We start from the raw sequence: 13270 nt of genomic DNA, 5'->3' as shown, positions 1-13270 counted from the left end.
TCTATCCCTGTGCGTGCATGCCCAGGGGCATATGGAGGCCATAGGTTGATAATCAGTGTCTTCCTCACTTTCTATCCTATTACTTGAGGCAGGATTGCTCACTGAACCTGGATTTTGCCAATCTGAATAGCCTAAGACAGCAAGCCCCATGAGTTCTCCAGCCTGCACTCCTATAGCACTTGGAATACAATTATACACCATCTTGTCTAGCTTTAACATTGATGTTGGGGATCAAATGTGGGCCCTCACCCTTAAGCAGCAAGCACTTGACTGAGTCATCTTCCTACCCCCACTGACTCTTCTCCCTCGTAAAAGATTTGTCTGTGTTAGGTTACTTTGCCACAGTGGAGGAGAACAACATTCAATGAGAATAAGCAGAAAGCTCTGGAATTTTATTTCTGTCCCTACAAAAAGCCAGGGCAACTGGCAATGTAGTTTAACTTCCCTGAACTCAGGAGAAGGGAACTAACAGCTGATTTTACAGTCTTGGAGTTCAGAGAGGTGGTTCCAAACTGGAGGTAATTATCCTCCCCCTCCCTGAGGGAGCATTATGTAATGTCTGGAAAGATTTTTGTCATATGAAAGGAAGCACAGTGCCACAGTGCTTATGAAATTGTTCTGGGTGGGCATTATTTCGCATGAGGAACTGTTCAGTGTGTTGTAGGACATTTTACAACACTCCTGGTCTTTTTCCATTAAGTACCCTTCCCTGAATCATGACCCCCCCCCCCCAACATGTCTCTAGATACTACCAAAAGTCCTTTAGAGAGCCAAACATCCCCTAGGAGACCAGACCAGCTTACAAGTTTTGTGTCAATCAAATTGACCGCTCATTTTGTAGGGAATTAAGGCTGAACTAGATGTTAATTATAACTCCTTATTTTACCTAGTAGACTTGAATAACTGGAAGGAAGGAGGTATAGATGAGCCATCTTTATTTAGTTCAATATTTTCTGAGTTCGGCAGCTTGCAGCACAGTGATGGGTAAAAGAGACCCTGTTTCAAACAAGGTGGAAGGTGAGAACCCACAACCAGAATGCCTTCTTTAACCTTAATCCGTGGTGGGGTATTACTTTAAATGAATCATAGTATGAAACTCAGTTTATTCCACCCATTTATATTTGTTCAATATTGTTGCCAAAACGTCAGCTGTGGGTGCCGGAATAGCCAATCTGCTATGTTCCTCAGTGGTGTAGCTCCTAACAAACCAATTCAGGATACTTTTGCACTTAAAAGAGAAACCCGAGTTAGATTTAAAGCTATGCTGGTTTGCTTGGGGTGTGTTATTCATTAACAGCTGCTAAGGGCCAAGTCAGGATTCCTTTTCATCTCTAGTCTTTGAGCAGGCACTCTGGAAAGCACTGCTTGCCATGTGAAAAAACCTAAGGAAGACTAGCAATTGGACAAAGATGTATTCACAGAGGGAACACAATCATTTGTCTCCTCCTATTTAGTAGGCTGTCTCCAAACACAGCATACATCACATTGATTTACCAGATTACAAGGGAAAAATCTTTCCTAGTTGAGTTTCTAAACTCTTCCCTGCTTCCTATGGTGGCTTTGAGAGAGCCACAACATAGTCCTGTTTAGCATTGCCTTTGTCGTCAGTCCCACAGGACTAAGAATTCCAGGGCCCAGCTGGCAGAGAGCACCTTCCAGCCTGTGAGATGATGGCTCTACCAGCTATAGTCCTGTTCTCCTTAGGCAGATCCAAGTTCAGTCCCCACTTTGCTAGCAGTGCTTGCTCTGCCAGACAAGTTCTAAATCATCTTTTCTACAAAAGGAAAGAACAGTATGGGAGCACAAAGGAGGAGACAGGGTCAGCTGCAGGAAGGAATCTGCCTGCTTTCTTTGACGTGGCCCAAAAAGCCTGAGACTCGGGCCTCCAATGTCTTTATTTGACTCTTGGCCCCCTTATTGGGAGATGGCAAACCGCAAGGATGAAATGGAAGTTTTCAAGCCTCAAAGAGTTTCAACTAGAACTCCTGAAAGGAGTTAAAGGACTCCATAAAGGTCCTTTAAGTAAAGAACTCCTTAAAGGACTTTCTTACCTTTCTATCTGTGGGGTCCCTGCACACTGATATAGTCAACTACAGATAGAAAACATTACAGGAAAAAAGTCTCTGCCACACATGTACACTCTCAAATACATAAACACTATCATTAACAAGTCTCTGCATAGCACCTTTCAGGACAGACAGTATTAGGAATTTAACGATAAGGCATCTAGAGAGGAATTAAATCACACAGGCTGATGTGCATCTCACATACCTGTGGCTGTGGTATCCATGGGATGGGTCCTAAAGCCAGCAGGTACCACAGGAGAAGATAAATGTCAACTGTCAAATTGGGAAGGCTGAGTTTGTGGAGGGATAAACCAGAGTACAAATAATTCAGGACAGAAAAATAAAATGGGGTCTAGGTGTGTGGCTAGCAAGTAAGAAGTGCTGGGTTCCATCCACAGAAAAGAAAGGCGGGGGGGGGGGGGTGGGGGTGGGGAGGTGGGGGGGAGAATGGGGAGGGGAGAGGAAAAACCCTGTTCTAAACAAGTAACAAACTCAGGGATTAGGGGGGTTGGGGTGACCAAAAGGGAAAGAGAAAGGAGGAGGGGTAAAGGGAGAAGGGAGGAGAGAAAACACACTAGGGCAGTACTGCAAATTGATTTCAAGAGAAATACATTTGACATCTAGATGAAGGAAGAATAAAAATGATTTAAAACAACCATTCACCTTGTCAGTAGTCCCCTATCTTCCTTAAACTGTAGCTGGCCCTGGGGCACGGAGCCTCACAGAAGATAAAGTAAGATCCCTGTGAACAAAACAGATTCCTGAGGTCAAAATTGAGATCAGTTCTGGTTAGGGAATCTGTTCTGGGTCCATTCTAGCAGGTAGATGCCAGGCCATGATCTTCTCTATTATTTTTCTCCCCATAATTCCCCTAAACACACACACACACACACACACACACACACACACACACACACACACACATCCATCCATTAGTCAAAAAGCAGAAGGAAATGTCAGGCAAACATGAATAGACAAAATGTGGCCTATACATGTAACAGAAGAAGAGTAGTGAGTAATAAAAGAAATGAGGTTTAAACATGGACTGCAATATGGATGAACCCCCCCACCCCCCAAAAAAAACCACATCAATGAAGGAAGCCTGATATAAAGGGGCAGAACTGCAGGATTCTTATATGCAATCCTTGGAGTGGAAAACACAAAGGACAGAAGAGTAGAGGTTGGCAATGGGGTGGGGTGTGACTGCCACTGACTGGGGGGACTCTTTTCAGAGAATGAACCTTTGCTATAACCTAATGTAAGAATGACTGCACACTTTTTAAATATATGCTGGATGTTAAGTGGATGGACTGTAACTCTCAAGTGAATTGCATTTATCAATTAACATACTTTTTGACACCTGTGTGGTTTACATGCCTTCTACTCCAAAAACAGGTACCTAACTCAGTTCTTAACCTGGGTTCACAAATAAGCAACATCTATTGTCCCGTCCATGCTCGCCAGGCCAGGCAAAGGTCTTGGCCCTCCTCAAGATAAAATTCCAACAGATAAGCCTTACAGAAACGTGGAACCCGTAAAGAATACTATAGAACATTAGTGCTTATACAAGCACTCCTGGCATTTGGCAGAGCATCTACTGTTCTTGAAGTCTGTCTTATGTACAGGAAGGTGTTTAGAAGCACCCAGAGACTCCGCCCATCAGATGCCTATAGCACCTCTAAGATGTGACAAACACAAGTATTTGTAAGCTTGCCAACATTCCACTGAAGGACCAATGTCCTTCATGAGTGTCACAATCCTAAGAAGCCTCATAGTGTACAGGCCAAAGTCCTAATATTCTGCCCCATCTCAAATCAAGTGCAAACTAACTTCCCATTTATTTTTATTTAGCCATCCATCCATTCATTCATTCACTTACTCATTTTTGAATAGTAAATTTTTACTTGAAAGAAGGGCCATAAATTGTGCAACTTAAAGAACATGCATTTTTTCAAAACTTAGTTATTTTTTATCCCATGTCTCTCTGACAAGGTATTTCTTTTCTTCTTTTATTGAAAATAGATTCCTTTCTTACACAATATACCCTGATTATATTTTCCCCTCCCTCTGCTCCTCCCAGTTCCTCCCCACCTCCCCTCCCCTCCAGATCCATTCACTTTCTGTCTCTCAGAAAAGAACAGGCTTCTAAGTGATAACAACAAGGCAAAACTAAAATATAATACGATGAAGCAAACACTATCATTTTTGGAGTTGGACATGACAACCCAACAGGAGGAAAAGATTACCAAGAGCTGTCACAAGAGTCAGAGCCCCACTCATTCTCTTAGGCAGGAGTCCCATAAAAACACTAAGTTGAAAGCTGTAACATATACGCAGAGACCCTGGTGCAGACCCAGGCAGGTCTTTGTTTGCTGTTTCAGTCTCTATTAGAGAATTCACACGCACCCTGCTTAGTTGATTCAGAGGGCCTTGTTCTCCTGGTGTCCTCCATCCCCTCTGGTTCTTACACTCTCTGCAGGATTCCCTGAGCTCTGTCACACACTCATTTTTAAAACAGTGTCTCCAATAACCCTGACTGGCCTTGCTCGCTATAGATCTGAGGCTGGCTTTGAATTACTGTTCCTCTGCCACCACCTCCTCAAGAGCTGGAACTAAGACATATGGCACCAAGCCCAGACTTCTGTTCCCTTTTTATTCAAGAAACACAATAAATCATCCACATACAGACCATAAGAAGAGAATGTACAGATAGACAAGGAAATTGGATTCACTCAGATGAACTTTGGAGAAGGTAAAATGAAATGACTTATGAACACATACAGCATACGAAAGGGGTTTTTAAAGATTTAGCTCAGTTATGGGCAATTTCGAGACACCTCGATGTTGCAACTGTTCTTCATGGTTCTTAACTTCTCAATAGTGGGAACAGATATAATAACACAGATACTCACTGAGGCTTAAAGCAGATAGGGTAAAGGACTGGAAAGATGGCTCAGTGGTTAACAGCAGACTACCGCATAGGACCAATGTTCAATTCCCAGAACCTACATGAGGTGGCTTACAAACCACCTGTAACTCCAGTGCCAGAAGATTCAATGCCCTCTTCTGACCTCCACAGGCAGCAGCACACACATGCACATACCCACACATAAACACACAGACAACAAACACCTAACATTTATTTGTTTTTAAGGATAGGGTTAGGGAGAGCAGAAGGATGTGAGTGTGGTGAATGTACACACGAGTGGAATTATGTGTACATAAGACCAGAAGAAGATACCAGATGACCTATTCTATCATTTTCTACTTTATTCTCTTGAGACAGAATATCTCAGTGAACCTACACTACAGCTAGGATGTCAGCCAGCAAGACCCATGATCCTCCTGTCTCTAACTTCCACAGCACCAGGGTATAGGCATGTATAGCCATACATAGCTTTTTACATGGGTGGTGAATGCACAAGTGTGGAGCTACGTGTATATAATTAATTACCCATCTCCCCCAGAGCCTAAGAGGGATTTACGGTTTTAAATTAAACTAATTCATTTTACTTATTTATTTTGTGGGGGAGGAGGGAGTATGCATGTGTGGATAAAAGAACAACTTTCAGGAGTAGCTTCTCTCCTTCCACCATGTGGGTCCCAGAACTCAGGTTTTCAGGTTTGGCAACAGACGCCATTACCCAGTGAGTCATCTCTCTGGACCCTAGACAGACCCTAAGGGCTCTTAGCACACATCAAAACTACAAACATGGCTGAGGAGATTCTAGCTCAGTTGGTAAACGTCTTGCCTTAGCATGAGGACCTGAGTCCCATCCCCAGCATCCACTTAGAAAGCCCCAGGCCAGTAAGACCCTGCTATTTCTGAGCAAGTTTATCCTGCACATACATGAACACACACACTCATGTACACATACCCCAAATTTTTTTAAAAAAGGAAAAAAACCAGGAACATATGGCTCATGAACCTTCTTAAAGCACTGCCTCCCTAATGGTAACTATCTCCTTCAAGTGTTACCTACCTCTCTGGTCCTTTTCTCCATCAAAGTAGTGGAAGAACATTCCAAATCCAGTCTGAAAGAGGTACTTCTGTGCCTGTGACATGCTCAGATGAGCAGGGTAGTGTTCTGGGGAAACACCTACCTATTAAACAGCAGGCAACTCACACAATGCACTATTGCTTGCTGCTGCTGTACAACATGCCCAGTGAATCAGTTTCCTCAGCATCAACATACGAAGACTCCTGACACAGAACGTGCAGACCTGGGACTCCCCCGACACACACACTGGCCCTGTGCATTGTAAAGGAAAAAGTCACCTGCATCTCAGTCATTGCCTCCTGATCATTTCCTCCCTAGGACTCTTAAGGAGAAAACAGAGGAGGCTTTGGAATGCCTTCCTTGCCTGCAGAAACAATCTGTGGTGCCAACAGACTCTGTCCTGACACAAGACATTCAGCATTTGGAAAATGACACTGATTAAAATGTTGTGGCTTGCTATTCCAGTCAACTTCTTTTCCAGTCAATTTTTATTATTAAAAAAAAAAAAAGACAAATTTGGTAGGCTATGGTGTTGCACTCCTTTAATCCCAGAAATCAGGAGGTAGAGGTGGGTGGATCTCTGTGAATTCGAAGCCAGTCTGGTCTACAGAGTGAGTTCCAGGACAGCCAGGACTACACAGAGAAAAAAAAGATGAATTCTTGATTTTGAAAGAAAGTATCTACACCTGTAAGCAACACAGAATGCCACTGGCTTTTGCTTCAAGGAACTGCACATTCAATAATGTCCACATCTCCTGGGAACTCGTGGTTTTCCGGAAAGCTTATTTTCTGAATGATTTCAATTTAAATTCTCATATAACCATCTTACTACCTGGCTGACATATTTGTCAAATGCTACTTTGCGGTTTCTGCCAAACAGTACACGAATGGGCTTCATTTCTAAACACTATGGTTTCTTCTAGTATGATAATTATTATCAGTGTTGTCTGTTTGGCAAGCTGTCCTGCCTTCATCACGGGGAGACACACTACAATAATGTGCAGTATCTCAAAGAAGCGGAAGAATCAGTCTGACAATGCCAGCAGCGTTCTCCCTGCCAAGGCCAACCCTGTGTTCTGTCACAGGAGTCCCAGTTATACTCAGGCACAGGGAGTCACTTGTTTTATTACAGTGCCTAGTTCTACATGGCATTAACAAAGCACTGTTTTAGCCCTCTGTGGATCTATGCTCCCTTCTGTCTGTGCCAGCTTGGCACAATTGGGAGTGACAATTCCAACACCTAGGCCTGCATGCATTACTAACTAATGACCCCACCTACAACTTGTGTCTCTCCAGAGGTCAAAGCCTCCTCCAGGGTATGTGACCGGCAGGGGGTGGAGATTATCAATAGGAATTTAAATTTTTCTCTTTTAGCATTTAACAAGTAAGTCAAAGTCTCTTTGTCATGACCCAATTCAATTGTCTAGTTGGATGTTACCCAGACTGGTATACCAAATTAATGTTCCAGTTGCTCTCCAGGTGAAGTTTGTTAAAGAAACTAACAAGGACACAGAGATGCAGCTTGGCCATCCCTCTTTACTTGGCCATGGTGATGCTGTAACACTGGCCTGGGCTCTCTAAATTCAAAAGCAAATTGCGTAGGCAGGGCCTAGTGACTTGTTCTGTCCTTGCTCTAATGCTTACTGGTAGTTTTAAAAACCGTTATGTGTGTGTGGTGTACATACATGTGTGTATGCATGCCCACCTGTTGGGGGTGAATGTGCACGAGTATGCTGATAAATGCGGAGGCCAGAGGTTGGTACTGGGTGTCTTTCTCAATGGCACTCCTCATTCATTAAAGCAGTGTCTATCAGTTGAACCCAGAGCTCTAAAAGATAGGCTAGCCAGTTTGCCTTGAGGATGCCATTTTGTCCTTCTGAGAGCTAAAATCAGAGGTGGGCTGCTTTTATGCCCTCCCAGTATTTATAACTATTATGGTTATGTAGATTCAACTACTAGTCCTCACATTTGTACAAGTGCTTCATCCACTGAGCCATGTCCCCAATCTTCTTTGTTTTGTTAGGGGGAAGCTGTTCATGTAGTTTATACTGTCTTATAACTTGCCATCCTGTGTCCACCTCCCAAGCAATGGGAACACGTTAGGATTCTAAGTATGCAAGAAGTGGAAGATAGAACATTTCCAAGGCTGATTCTCTATGCTCCGACCAGAAGAGTCCCTTCTTCCTGTTTGTTCCTGGGTGTCACAAGAATGCCATACACAGCATGCTTTACCTTTCCGACATCAAACTTTTCCAAGCCAAGTTCCTTTGTCCATGAATCCATTACTTAAGTGAAACCTTCCTGGCTGGACTCACCCTCCTAAATGCATGAACTAGGCTGTCACAATGGAAATAACTCCATAGTGCAGTGCACCTCACTACCTCTTGCCTGCAATACTGTGCTTTCCAGAAAGTTGTAAGGCCTATACAGAATGGTATAGACTTCATTTAATAAAATACACCAGAGGGGAACACAACCTCTTTTCTCTCCTGTGCCTCCTTGACCTTCACCTGGAAGCTACAGGAGAGGGGGATTGGAAAGAGGCTCTCTTCAATACCCAGAGAGTAAATACAATTGAAAAACTGCTTTTGGTAATGAGGATTCCAGTCATCTTTAGGATACAGAATATCTGGGACTGGTCACACACAGATTTTTGATTCTTACACAAAATGAAGGCATCCCACCATTCCTTCTTTACTAAAAAAGAAACCAATTCAACTCCATAGTACCAAAAGGGAGAAGACATATCAGACAAGGAATGAATGCACTGCATGTGGTGATATAGTCTCTAGCCAATGAGGTGAGTCCAGGGCTCACCAGAGACAGCTCCGAGTGTTATGTATGGGGAAGGAAAGGTATGTGCCAAAAGAGAAGCTCAGGGGTCATTCCTAAGGATGGCTATCCACCTTGTTTATTAAGACAGGGGAGATCACCCAAGTAGGTCAGGCTGGCTGCCCAGCAAGACACAGGTCCACCAGTTTCTACCTCTCTACTGCTGGGACCAGCTCACACTACAATGCCTGGGGTTTGGGGGGATTTGTTTTTCCTTTTTAATGTGGGTACTGTAGCTGGAACTCAGGTCCCATGTCCATACACCAAGCACCTTACTGACTGAGCCATATGTCCAGCACTCCCAAAATTTCTTTATTTATAATTCACCAACTAGCCTCAACCGCAAAGCCATAAATCCATCTGTTCTCTGCTTATCTGAATGTCACACAAGATTAATACACTTCCCCCACTCATTGACAAAGACAAATATCCACAGAGTACAAAGTAACAAATATTCATGTAAATAAACCTGGACACATGCAGCTAAAACCTGCTATTTTGGATACATATATACTGTAAAATAAGCGCTGTTTGTACGGAGGGGGAAATGTCTTTAAAGTTGATGTAAAGAAGCTTAAATATCAGTAAACAGTAGCCCTCCACTTCTGTCAAATATGTTGCCTTTAATTCAGAGGCTCTTAAACAAAACCATGAAGCAGCCCATGATGTTTTAAAAAATACATAAATTAAAATTCTTAGCTATATTTAAAGTTAATTAGTAATATAAAATGAAACAAAAATCTATGTGTCCCACTAGATAACCCAGAAAATCTGGCTGTGAGGGTATATGCCTTACAAATAAAGGCTTCTCTTTAGTTTCTCAAAGGAGGAAAAGGACAGCAGAGCTGTATTTTAGTTAGTTCACAATAACTAACTATAGTTAATAACTGTAACAGAAGGAGTGTGCTTTTAAATGCCAGCAGAGTATTCAGAGATAACAAAGTGCATTATCCCGACAATATATTACAGATCATCTCATTTTTTTAAAGTGTATATGTGGTGTGCATGCATACTTCCATATGTGTGTCAATGTTTGTGTATGTGAGTGTCTCTGTGTGTATGTGCAATGGATGGGTGTCAGGTGTCTTCCTGGGTCACTCCCTGATTTATTTACTTAGACAAAGGCTCTCACTGAAACTGAAGCTTGCCAATTTGGCTATTCTAGCGAGCTACCTTGCCCTGGGAATCTCATCTCTGTCTCCCAAACCCCAGGGTTACAGGTGGGCTGTCATACACTAGCTATTTTATATAAGGTGATGAATATCCAAACTCTAGACCTCATGTTTGCACAACAAGTGCTTTATCCTCTGAGCCATCTCCTCAACCCCTGAAGCTTACTTTCATCATTTCAATGAGCTGCACAACTGCTTCCTATATGCATTCTCCATCCTCACCCAAGAGTCAGATGAAACCTGGATTACCACAAACTAATATGCTAAGATCCCTGCCTGTGTCTACAAGGCAGGTATTTTGTGTACATACTCCTGGGTGTGTGTGTGTACACATGTGAACATGCCTATGAAGGCCAAAGGTAGACAGATGTTGGGTATCTTCCTCAACCATACTCCATTTTTTTTCAACACGGAATCTCTCATCGAACCTGGATCTCACCACTGGCTAGAGAGGCTGGCCCATGAGCCCTAGGAATCCTGTTTCCCCTTCCCCAGCATTGGTATTACAGGCTCCACTCTGATCAATCTTGCACAGAGAACACTTTCCTGGCTGTACCATCTCCTCAGCCCAGGAGAGGAGGAATCCTGTGCTAGGCAAAGGAATAGTGAATGAAGATTATGAGAAGTCTTACAGCTCCATACCAAAATAGCAAAGAAGTCTGTCTCACTTATTCCATGTACACAAAGTGACACCCGTGGCCAGTAAACATATTTCCTCTGGGATTACAGATACTAACAACAAGCTGGAATTCCGTCAAATGCAAACATAGAGCTGGGGTTCCAGTCAGATGCAACCTACTAAGAAGTAGATACCTCATTTGTGACTAATCAAGAACCCTTTCACATCAAGGTGAAACCTCATCACCCTTATAGCAGGAGCCATACAACTTATCCACACAGAGCCAAAGTTTACAGCTCTTCATGGAAGTAACCTTACATGGGATGGAAAGAGGGAAGTCTGCTTAGGGTCAGAGTGAAGGAAGACAGGCAGGGGACTGCTACTCAGTCTGGAACAGAGGGTCCTGGCAATCATCTTGTGATGGGAGGGCAGCAGATGAGATCATGCTTGCAGTATAATAACAAAAAGAACAATAAATGTTTCTGCTGCTTTTGTTCATCTGTTGTTCTTTCCTTTGGAAGCTAGAGAGCACTTGCTCCGTAACAGTAGCAGAGAATTTTGAAAAGTGAATTATAAAAGAAGCCTTTGAGAAAATCAGTCGAGAATTTTCCATGAGAGTACATGTACTACACCTCAAATTCCTGTCACCATGCAGTCATAACAGCCATAATCTTTGAAGTAAGTCTTTACACAAATAACCTGATTTAAAATGGGCAACAGATTTTAGTAGACATTCTCAAAAGATGATAGAAAAATGGGCACACACAGGAAAATACTTTCAGACAGAACACTGTTAGCACAGGCAATAAAATCAACAATTAATAAATGGGACCTCATGAAAACTAAGAAGCTTCTACACAGTAAAGGACACCAACGTTCAGACAAAATGGCAGCCTACAGAATGGGAAAAAGGTTTTTAACAACTACACATCCAATAGAGGACTAATATATAAAATATACAAAGAAGTTTTTTAAAAAAAAAAAAAAAAAAAACCTGTGTATCAAGAAAACAACCCAATTAAAAAATGGGGAACATGGATAAAAACAGAATTCTCAATAGAGGAAAGTCAAATGGCTGAGAAGCACTTTTTAAAATGTTCAACATCCTTAGTCATCAGGGAAATGCAAATCAAAACAATTTTGAAATTCCATTTTACAACTGTCAAAATGGCTAAGATCAATAAAAGAAGTAGGAGCTCATGCTAGTGAGGATGTGGGGTAAGAGAAACACTCCTCCATTGCTGTGGGAGTGTAAACTCAGCCACTACGGACATCAGTGTGGTGGTTACCAAGGAAGATGGAAATCCATCCACCTCAACATCCAGCTATACATTCTTAGGCATATACCCAAAGAATTCTTCACCCTACCACAGAGACACATGCTCAACTATGCTTGTTGCTGCCTCATTCATAATATTCAGAAATTAGAGACAACCTACATGTCCCTCTACAGAAGAATGGATAAAGAAAATGTGGTACACTTACATGGTGAAGTATTACTCAGCTGTTGTAGAATATTATTTTAACATGTGGCACATTTGTTTAATGATACAAAGATGTGTTTCATTCTTTTAAGTTGCATTTGTTTAACTCTGTGAAGCTGTGTCTGTCTAAAAAAGCTGAATGGCCAATAGCAAGGCAGGAGAAAGGATAGGCAGGGCTGGCAGGCAAAGAGAATAAATAGAAGGAGAATTCTGGGGAAAGAAGAGAAAGCAAGAGAACAAGTAGAGAAGAATGCTAGGGGCCAGCCACCTAGTTACTTAGCCACCCAGCCAGCCAAGGAGTAAGAGTGAAAGTAAGAGAAGGAAAAAGCCCAGAGGCAAAAGTTATATGGGATAATTTAAAGTTAAGAAAAGCTGGCAAGAAACAAGCCAAGCTAAGGCCAGGCATTTATAATAAGAATAAGCCACAGTGTGTGATTTACCTGGGAGCTGAGTGGTAGGTCCCCCAAAGAATAAAAACAGTTAAAAAAAAAAAAGAAAGAAAAAGAAAAGAAAAAAAAAACAATAACAGCCATTAAAAGTGCAATCATGAAATTCATACATAAATGATAGAACTAGGAAAAAATGTCATCCAAAGTGAGGTAACAAAGACCCCAAACGGCAAAAATGCTCTGTATCACTAGCTCTTAAGTCTTCAATAAGTAGGCTATAATCCATAGACCCACAGAGATCAGGTCTAAGAATAAGGGACTAGAGTTCCCTAGGAAATGGAAATAGAATAGATAGTTATGAATGGATGGGGGCTGGGTATAGAAGGGGAGTGGCAAATGGGGAGGGAAGGGAAAAGAGGGTAAGGGGGAATATGGGGAGAGACAGCTAAAACTAATGGCCATTTGAAGAGTCAAATGGAAACCAAATAGAGTAGAAGCTTCTTAAAATATATATGTACATGAAAGAAATCTAAATAGAATCACCAAATGAGAGAGACAAAGTCCCAACTACACATTTCTAGACACCAAATGAAACCTCCAGTACCGGGAATAGGTAACATCTAATAGAGTTGTTGGCCAATGGGGCTCCAGGGACACCCCCCACACTACAAAGGCAATTCTCAAGGCTACTGGTTGTTCTCCACAGA

At 42.2% G+C, this 13270-nt stretch overlaps 1 protein-coding gene across 10 annotated transcripts in view; it reads right to left on the bottom strand.

Moving 5' to 3' along the window:
• Positions 1-13270, bottom strand: part of LOC118573676 (F-box-like/WD repeat-containing protein TBL1X) — a 158938-nt gene that overhangs the window by 65773 nt on the left and 79895 nt on the right. For 8 of the 10 annotated variants that reach the window (XM_036173967.1, XM_036173975.1, XM_036173970.1 and 5 more), the window contains one exon: positions 2730-2808. The exons of the other annotated variants lie outside the window; for them this stretch is intronic. The gene's annotated coding sequence lies outside the window, so the exon portion shown is untranslated. The remainder of the gene's footprint in view (positions 1-2729; positions 2809-13270) is intronic. 10 annotated transcript variants of the gene reach the window in all.

Source organism: Onychomys torridus, chromosome X, assembly GCF_903995425.1.
Source record: "Onychomys torridus chromosome X, mOncTor1.1, whole genome shotgun sequence".
NCBI lineage: Eukaryota > Metazoa > Chordata > Mammalia > Rodentia > Cricetidae > Onychomys > Onychomys torridus.
The sequence above is the reverse complement of the archived record's forward strand: the minus strand, read 5'-3'. Positions and strand labels throughout refer to the sequence as shown.